At 38.8% G+C, this 8,764-nt stretch overlaps 1 pseudogene; it reads right to left on the bottom strand.

Annotated features, from left to right (window-relative positions):
- Positions 1–6,871: 6,871 nt before the first annotated feature.
- LOC115935865 (Y-box-binding protein 1-like) lies at positions 6,872–8,371 on the bottom strand (annotated as a pseudogene).
- Between the last annotated feature and the right edge of the window lie 393 nt (positions 8,372–8,764).

Genomic DNA, 8,764 nt, shown 5'->3' with positions numbered 1-8,764 from the left:
TGGGTTCCAGCAATTCTCCCACCTCAGCCTCCCGAGTAGCTGGGATTACAGGCGTGTGCCACCACACATGGCTAATTTTTTTTATTTTTTAGTAGAGATGGGGTTTCACCATGTGGGCCAGGCTGGTCTTGAACCCCTGACGTCAAGTGATCTGCCTGCCTCAGCCTCCCAAAGTGCTGGTATTACAGGCTGAGCCACTGCACCCAGCCACTGATGGCCATTGATTTTCCAACCTTGGGCTATTACTATCAATGCTACAACAAATACCATCGCATAGTCATAATTTAGCACATGTGGTGAAAATATATCTGTTTTATGCTCACTTGTAATTTTGATAGAGATTGTCAAATTCACACGTTCCTCTCATCAGTGAATGAGAATGTCTGTTTTTCCACACTCTGCCAACATAGTATGTTGGCCTTTGGGGCTTAGCCAATCTGATAGGTGAGAAGTTATATGGCATTATAGTATCTAAAACTTGGTACTTAAAACTTTTGGTATGTGTAATAATTTAAAATGTGAAATATAGCACACATATACACATTAATATGAGTATATAAAACATTTTTAATCTAGAGAATATTAGCAATTACCACCTAACTTAAGAGACAGGACATTGCCAGTACCTTTGAGGCTCCCTCAGTATCCCTTTCTGATCCTAGTCCTCTTTCCCTCCTTCCAGAGATAACTACACTCCTGATTTTAGTTATAACCATTTCCTTGCTTTTCTTAAATTTTATCATCTATGTATGCATCCTTAAACAGTATCATTTAGGCTTGCCTCTTTCTAAACTCTGGATAAATGGCATCAGTCGTAGGTATTCTTTTTGACTTGTTTCTTCACTCAATATTATTATGTTTGTGAGATTCGTCTATGTTTATGAGCGTAGCTAAGTTTGTTAATTTACATTGTTAAAATCCATTAAATGAATGTAGCACAGCTTATGTATACATTCTACTTTGATGAATAATTGGGTTGCTTCCCAGTGAATGCTGCTATGAATATTTTGTACATTTCTCCTGGTATACATACATATTCCCGATTTTCCTAATTGAATTTACAACCCATCCTTTCTCCACCGATCTGCAATACCATCTCTGCCATGCATCAGGTCTCCTAACAGGAATGGATCTGTGTGTGGCGTTTCTAATCGTTTCCATTGGTTTACTTGTCTATTCCTGTGTCATCACTACACTGCCTTCATTGATTGCTTTATAGTATGTGTTCATTTCTCGTAGGGTACCTCCCTTCATCTCCACCCAATACTTCTTCAAATATGTCATAGCTGTTGTTAGTCCTTTTGTTCTTCTATATAAACTATACAACCAGCTTATTAAATTCTATAATATTTCTTTCTGTGGTTTAAAAATTGGGATGGGGCTGACTGAGGTGGCTCACGCCTGTAATCCCAGCAGTTTGGGAGGCCGAGGCAGGTGGATCACTTGATGTCAGGAGTTCGAGACCAGCCTGGCCAACATGGTGAACCCCCATCTCTACTAAAAATACAAAAATTAGCCAGGCATGGTGGCGTATGCCTGTAATCCCAGCTACTTGGGTGGCTGAGTCAGGAGAATCGCTTGAACCCAGGAGGCGGAGGCTGCAGTGAGCTGAGATCACGCCACTGCACTCCAACCTGGGCAACACAGTGAGACTCTGTCTTTAAATAAATAAATAAATAAAACTGGGATAGCATTGACTCTATAGATCAAATTGAAGAGAACTAACATCTTTATAACATTGAGTTTTCCCACCTGTGATTGATAGACTGTTCTCTCTTTATTTTAATATTATTCAAAATTTTTTATAATTTATACTTCCATGCCTAAAGATCTTGGAGCTCTTTGCCAGGTTTACCCCTAGTTAATGTATATTTCTTGGTATCTTTAAAAAAATTTCATTATCTCTTGCTGGAATGTAGAAATGCAGTAGATTTCTTTTTGCTGTTAATTTAGTGTCTAGTGACCTGGCTAAACTCTCTTTTCTTTTTTTTTTTTTTAAATAAAATTTTTATTTTCTATTTCTTTTAAAATTTATTTTCATTTTTTAAAAATCTGTCCCCACGATCTATTCTCATAAACTGTTTTCAATTCTTATAATATGTCTGTAAATTATTTTAGATTTTCTCATAGGTCACAAGTAATATCATCTGTGAATAATGATGGTTGTTTTTCTTGCTTCGAAAATTTTAGACTTCTTGTCTCTTTTTCTTGCTTTGCTGCACAAGCTGGTTCCTTCAGTTCAATGCCGAATGAAAAGTGGCAATAGCAAACATCCTTACCTCATTCCCATCTCACAGAGAATACTTTCACTATTTTCACCATTTAGTATGATATTTGCCATAGGTTTTCATAGATAACATTCAAAAGAATGTTCCCTTTTGTTCCTGGTTGGCTAAGAATATTTATTATGAAAAGGCATTGAATTATTGTTACCTGTTTTAAAAACCTCTAAACTTTGAAATAATTATAGATCCATATAAAGTGGCAAAGATAGTACGAAGACGTCTCTTGTATCCTTCTGCTAGTTTCACCTGCTTGTTACACCTTACCTAAATACACAATATTCAATACGCAATAGCATACCAGGAAATTGACATTGGTGCAATGTGTATGTGTATAGTTCTATTTCATTTTATCACATGTGTGGATTCATACGACCACTAGCGCAATCAAGACATGGTACTATTCTATCACCACAAAGGTCTCCCCCATGCTATCCCTTTCTAGTCATCCCTACTCCCCTCCCTTCCCCATCTGTAACCCCTGGCAGCCACTAAGTTGTTTTCCATCCCCACAATTTGGTCATTTGAGAATGTTATAGAAATGGAATCACACAGTATGTAATCTTTTGATACTGACTTTTTCTCACTCAGTGTAATGCTGTGAGGTCTATTCATGTTGCTGCATGTATCAGTAGTTAATTTCTGTTTATTGCTGAGTAGTATTCTATGGCACGGATGTACCAAGGTTTGTTTATTCATTCACCCATTTTAGGACATTTTTGTTGTCCCAATTTTTGGTTATTGCAAATAAAGCTACTGTGAACAATTGTATAGTAGCTTTTTTTGTGCAGACATAAATGTTGATTTCCTGGGATAAATGCCAGAGTGTTACTTAGTTTAGTGTAATTGCTGAGTTATATGGTAAGCATATATTTAGTTTTTTAGGAACTGCCTGTTTTCCAGATAGGTGTGTCATATACACCTCCCACTAATAATGTGTGAGAGATCTAGTTTCTCTGAATTCTTGCCAACTTCAGTGCTGTGAACATGTTTTATTCTACCTGTTTCAATAGGTGTGAAGTGATACCTTATGGTCTTAATTTGCGTTTGCATAAAAGTTAGTGATGTTGAACATCTTTTCATTGCTATTTGCCACTGTATATCCTGTTTGGACAAGATGTCTCTTCATGTATTTTGCCCATTTTCTAATTGAATTATTGTTATTGTTGTTTTATACTGTCAGATTTTGAAAATTGTTTTGGTGACATCCAAATTTATCTTTTTTTCATGAATTTTGCTTTTTGTTGTTACGACAAGGAACTCTCCACCGTGCTGTATGTTTCAAAGATTTCTCTCCTATATTTTTTGCTAGGAGAGTTACAGTTTTACCCTTTAAATTTAAATCTGCGATCCATTGTGAGTTAATTTTTATTTGTTGCCTGGGGTACAAGGTGACATTTCAATATCTATATACAATGTACAATGATAAAATCAAGGTTTTTTTTTTAGCATATCCATCACCTTGAACATTTAGCATTTCTTTGTGTTGGAAACATTCAAAATACCCTCTTCTGGTTATTTGAAAATATAGCATAAATTATTATTAACTACATTTACCCTACAGGGTAAAGAACACTAGAACTTATTCCTTCTCTCCAGCTATAATTTTGCATGCATTAGTCAAATTCCCCCTCCTCCACCACCCTCACTTCCCAGCCTCTAGTTATCACTACTCTATTCTCTACTTCTATGAGAGCAACTTACTTTGCTTCCACGTATTAGTGAAAACATGTGGTATCCATCTTTCTGTGCCTGGCTTATTTCACTTGACATGTCCTCCGGGTTCATCCACGTTGCTGCAAATAACAGGTTTTATTCTTTTTTATGGCCAAATAGTATTCTATTTTGTATAAAAACCACATTTTTTTCATTCATTCATCTCTTGATGGACACTTAGGTTGATTCCATATCTTTGCTATTGTCAATAGTGCTGCAATAAACATGGGCGTGCAGATAGCTCCTCAACATTCCTTTGGATATATGCCCAGTAGGATTGCTGAATCATGTGGTAAGACTTTTTAGTTTTTTGAGGAACCTCCATACTCTTTTCCATAATAGCTATAGTAATTTATATTCTAAACAACAATGTGTGCATTCTCTTTTTTTCTGCATCCTTGCTAACATTTGTTATTTTTCTCTTCTGATAATAGTCATTCTAACTGGGGTGAGATGATGTCTCATTGCAATTTTGATTTGCATTTCCCTGATGATTACTGATATTGAGCATTTTTCATATACCCATTGGTCATTTGCATGTCTTCTTTAGAGAAATGTCTATTCAGAACATTTGCCAATTTTTAAATCATATTATAGTTGACCTTTAAACAATGTGAGGGTTAGGGACTTCAACCCCCAGCACAACTGAAAATCCATATACAACTTTTGAGTCCTCAAAAACTTAATCGCCTGTTCTTGACTGGAAGCTTTACCAATGTCATAAGCATTCAATTAACACTTATTTTGTATGTTATATGTATTATATACTTTATTCTTACAATAAAGTAAGTTAGAAAAAGAATATGCTATTAAGAAAATCATAAGGAAGAGAAAGTATATTTGCTATTCATTAAGTAGAAATGGATCATCATAAAGGTTTTCATCCTTACTGTCTTCATGTTGAGTAGGTGGAGGGGGAAGTAGAGAAGGGAGGGTTGGTCTTGCTGTCTCAGAGGTGGCAGAGGTAGAAGAAAGATTATGTATAAGTGAACCTGTACAGCTCAAACTGCTGTTCAAGGGCCAACTGTATTTTTGTTGTTGTTGGTTTTGGCCACTAAGTTGAGTTATTTGTATATTCTGGATATTAATCCCTTCTCAGATAAATATTTTCTCCCATTCTGCAGATTGTCTCTTCACTGTGTTGATCATTTCCTTTGCTGTGCAGAAGATTTTTAGTTTGATATAATCCTCTTTGTTTGTTTTTGGTTTTGTTGCCTGTGCATTTGGTTTTGTCGACTGTGCATTCTTCATAAAAATCTTTGCCCAGACCAGTGTCCAAAAGGGTTTTCCCTGTGTTTTCTTCTAGTAGTTTTATAGCTTTGGGTCTTTAATTCATCTTTAGTTTATTTTTGTATATGGTGAGAGATGGGTATCTTAGTTTCATTATTCTGCATATAGGTATCCAGTTTTACTAACACCATTTTTTGAAGAGACCGTCCTTTCCCCAGTGAACGTTTCTGGTGCCTCTGTCAAAAATCAGTTGGCCGTAAATATATGAATTTATTTCTGAGTTCTGTATTCTGTTTCATTTTTTTTTTGTTTTTTTTGTTTTTTTTTTTGGTTTTTTTAGACAGAATCTTGCTCTGTCACCAGGCTGGAGTGCAGTGGTGCAATCTCAACTCACTGCAACCTGCGCCTCCCAAGTTCAAGCAATTCTCCTGCCTCAGCCTCCCAAGTAGCTGTGACTACAGGCATGTACCATCACGCTCAGCTAATTTTTGTATTTTTAGTAGAGATGGGGTTTCACCATGTTGGCCAGGATGGTCTCCATCTCTTGACCTTGTGATCCACCCACCTTGGACTCCCAAGGTGCTGGGATTACAGGCGTGAGCCACCGCACCTGGCCCCCTTTTTTTTTTTTTTTATGAGATGGAGTCACCCAGCCTGGAGTGCAATGGAGCAATCTCGGCTCGCTGCAACCTCCGCCTCCTGGATTGAAGCGATTCTCCTACCTCAGCCTCCTGAGAAGCTGGGATTACAGGCACCCACCACCATACCTGGCTAATTATTGTATTTTTAGTAGAGACAGGTTTTTACCATATTGGCCAGTCTGGTCTCAAACTCCTGACCTCAGGTGATCCTCCCACCTTGGCCTCCCAAAGTGCTGGGATTATAGGCATGAGCCACCCCACCCAGCCAGTTTCATTGTTCTATACATTTCTTTTTATGCCAGTGCCATGCTATTTTGGCTACAATAGCTGCAGTAGGAGGTCACATAGTATGATATCTCCAACTTTGTTTTTTTGCTCAGGATTACTTTGGCTATTCAGGGCCTTTTGTAGTTCCATAGAATTTTAGGACTTTTAAAAATTTCTGTGAAGAATGTCATTGATATTTCGATAGGAATTTCATTGAAGCTGTGGTTTGCTTTTGGCAGTATGATCATTCATTTTAACAGTATGAATTCTAATCCATAAACATGGGATGTCTTTGTATCATTTTGCATCCACTTTAATTTCTTTCATCAGAATTTTATAATTTTCCTTGTAGAGGTCTTTTACATCTTCAGTTAAATTTATTTCTAGGTATTTTTGGTGTGACTATTGTAAATAAAATTGCATTCTTGATTTCTTTTTTAGCTAGTTTGTTATTGGTGTATAGAAACACTACTGATTTTTGTGTATTAGTTTTTGTATCCTGCTACTTTACTGATTTCATTTTTTGGTTCTAAGTGGCTTTTTTTTTCTGGTGGAGTTTTTGGGTTTCTCTCTGTATAAGGTCATGTCTTCTTCTATAAACAAGAATAATTTTACTTCCTCCTGTCTAACTTGAATGTCCTTTCTTTCTTTCTCTTACCTGCTTGCTCTGGCTAGGACTTTCAGTACAATGTTGAGTAAGTGTGGTAAAAGGATTTTATAATTTTCCTTGTAGAGTTTTTTTTTTTTTGACAATTATTTAAGACCTTTATTAACAGGTGCTTGCAGTTTGTTGACTTTTTTGAAAAAATCAAGTCGTAAACTTTTATTACAAATTACAAATGAAGTTCTTAAAAATCTCAACTTGACCAGATGTGAAACAATTTAAAAACCTTTAAAGGCGTATTGAGAAAAACCAGGCTTTTTTAAAAAACACGTTTGTTATTACCAAAAAGAGACGTCTTTAGGTAAAAATAATAAAAACCCCATGCTGCATAGATAATGCAGATAGTTCTATTTATCTGGTCAACGGGCAAAAAGCAAGCACTTAAGGTCTTCAGCTCCAATCTTTTGTTCATTTCTTATTGCTGGAATTTCATATTTATTCTTGTTGGATGACTAAACTGGATGATGGTAGAGATGGTAAGCTGGCATTTACTCAGTCCTGCCCTGCTCAGCCTGGGGAGTGGACGAATTCTCAGCTGGTGGATGGGCTGCTTTTGTCTCTTTGCCATCTTGTGGTTTAGGGTTTTCTGGGCATCTGGGTAGGCAGTTGAAGTTGCGGCGGTACCGACGTTGAGGTGGCTGCTGACCTTGGGTCTCATCTCCTTGATTTTCTTTATCTTCTCCATTGCCGTCCTCTCTAGGCTGTCTTTGGCGTGGAGGGCCCCTGCGGAATCGTGGTCTATATCCCCGATACATATTCTGCCTCACTGGTCTACCTTGTTCTCCTGCACCCTGGTTGTCAGCACCCTCCATCACTTCATCCTGCACAGGAGGGTTGGAATACTGTGGTCGACGCCCATAGGGTCGCCGCATGTAGTAAGGTGGGAACGAACCTTCGCCTGCGGTAGGGCCGGCGTTGTTGGGCTTGGCCTTCGGGAGCACTCTCCGATCCCTCGTTCTTTTCCCCACTCTCACTATTCTGGTAATTTTGCTGGTAATTGCGTGGAGGACCCTACGACGTGGATAGCGTCTATAATGGTTCCGGTCTGCTGCATATTTACTGCCTTGAACTGGAACAACACCAGGACCTGTAACATTTGCTGCCTCCGCACCCTTTTCTCCTTCAACAACATCAAACTCCACAGTCTCTCCATCTCCTACACTGTGAAGGTACTTCCTGGGGTTATTCTTCTTTATGGCAGTCTGGTGTACAAATACATCTTCCTTGGTGTCATTCCTGTTGATGAAACCATATCCGTTCCTTACACTGAACCATTTTACTGTTCCCAAAACCTTCGTTGCGATGACCTTCTTGTCCCCGCCGGCAGGCGCCGCCGATGTGAGGCCGCCCGGGCCACCGCTTCCTGCGCCGCTGCCGGTAGTGCCGGGGTGGGTGTCGGCGGCGCTGAGGGCGGGGGCGGCGTGGGGGAGCGGCGGGCGGCTGCTGGGTCTCGGCCTCGCTGCTCATAGTTGCGGTGATGGTGACTGGGGCCGGCTGCGGCAGCTGCGGCTCCTCCCGGGGTGTGACGGTAACTAGGCCGGCGGCGGAGGTGGGGCTGCCCAGGGCTCTCTGGGGTCAGCTCTCCGCTCCCGCTACCGATTGAACTCTCCTTGTAGAGGTCTTTTACATCCTCAGTTAAATTTATTTCTAGGTATTTTTGGCGTGACTATTGTAAATAAAATTGCATTCTTGATTTCTTTTTCAGCTAGTTTGTTATTGGTGTATAGAAACACTACTGATTTTGTGTATTAATTTTTGTGTCCTGCTACTTTACTGATTTCATTTTTTGATTCTAAGTGGCATCCTTGTCTTGTTCCAGTTCTTTGAGAAAAAGCATTCAACTTTTTCTCACTTAATATGATGTTAGCTATGGGTTTGTCATATGTGGCCTTTATTGTGTTGAGGTACATTTCTTCTATACCTATTTTGTTGAGAATTTTTATCATGAAAGAATGTTAAATTTT

This window comes from Gorilla gorilla, chromosome 13 (assembly GCF_029281585.2).
Source record: "Gorilla gorilla gorilla isolate KB3781 chromosome 13, NHGRI_mGorGor1-v2.1_pri, whole genome shotgun sequence".
Classification (NCBI taxonomy): domain Eukaryota; kingdom Metazoa; phylum Chordata; class Mammalia; order Primates; family Hominidae; genus Gorilla; species Gorilla gorilla.
The sequence above is the reverse complement of the archived record's forward strand: the minus strand, read 5'-3'. Positions and strand labels throughout refer to the sequence as shown.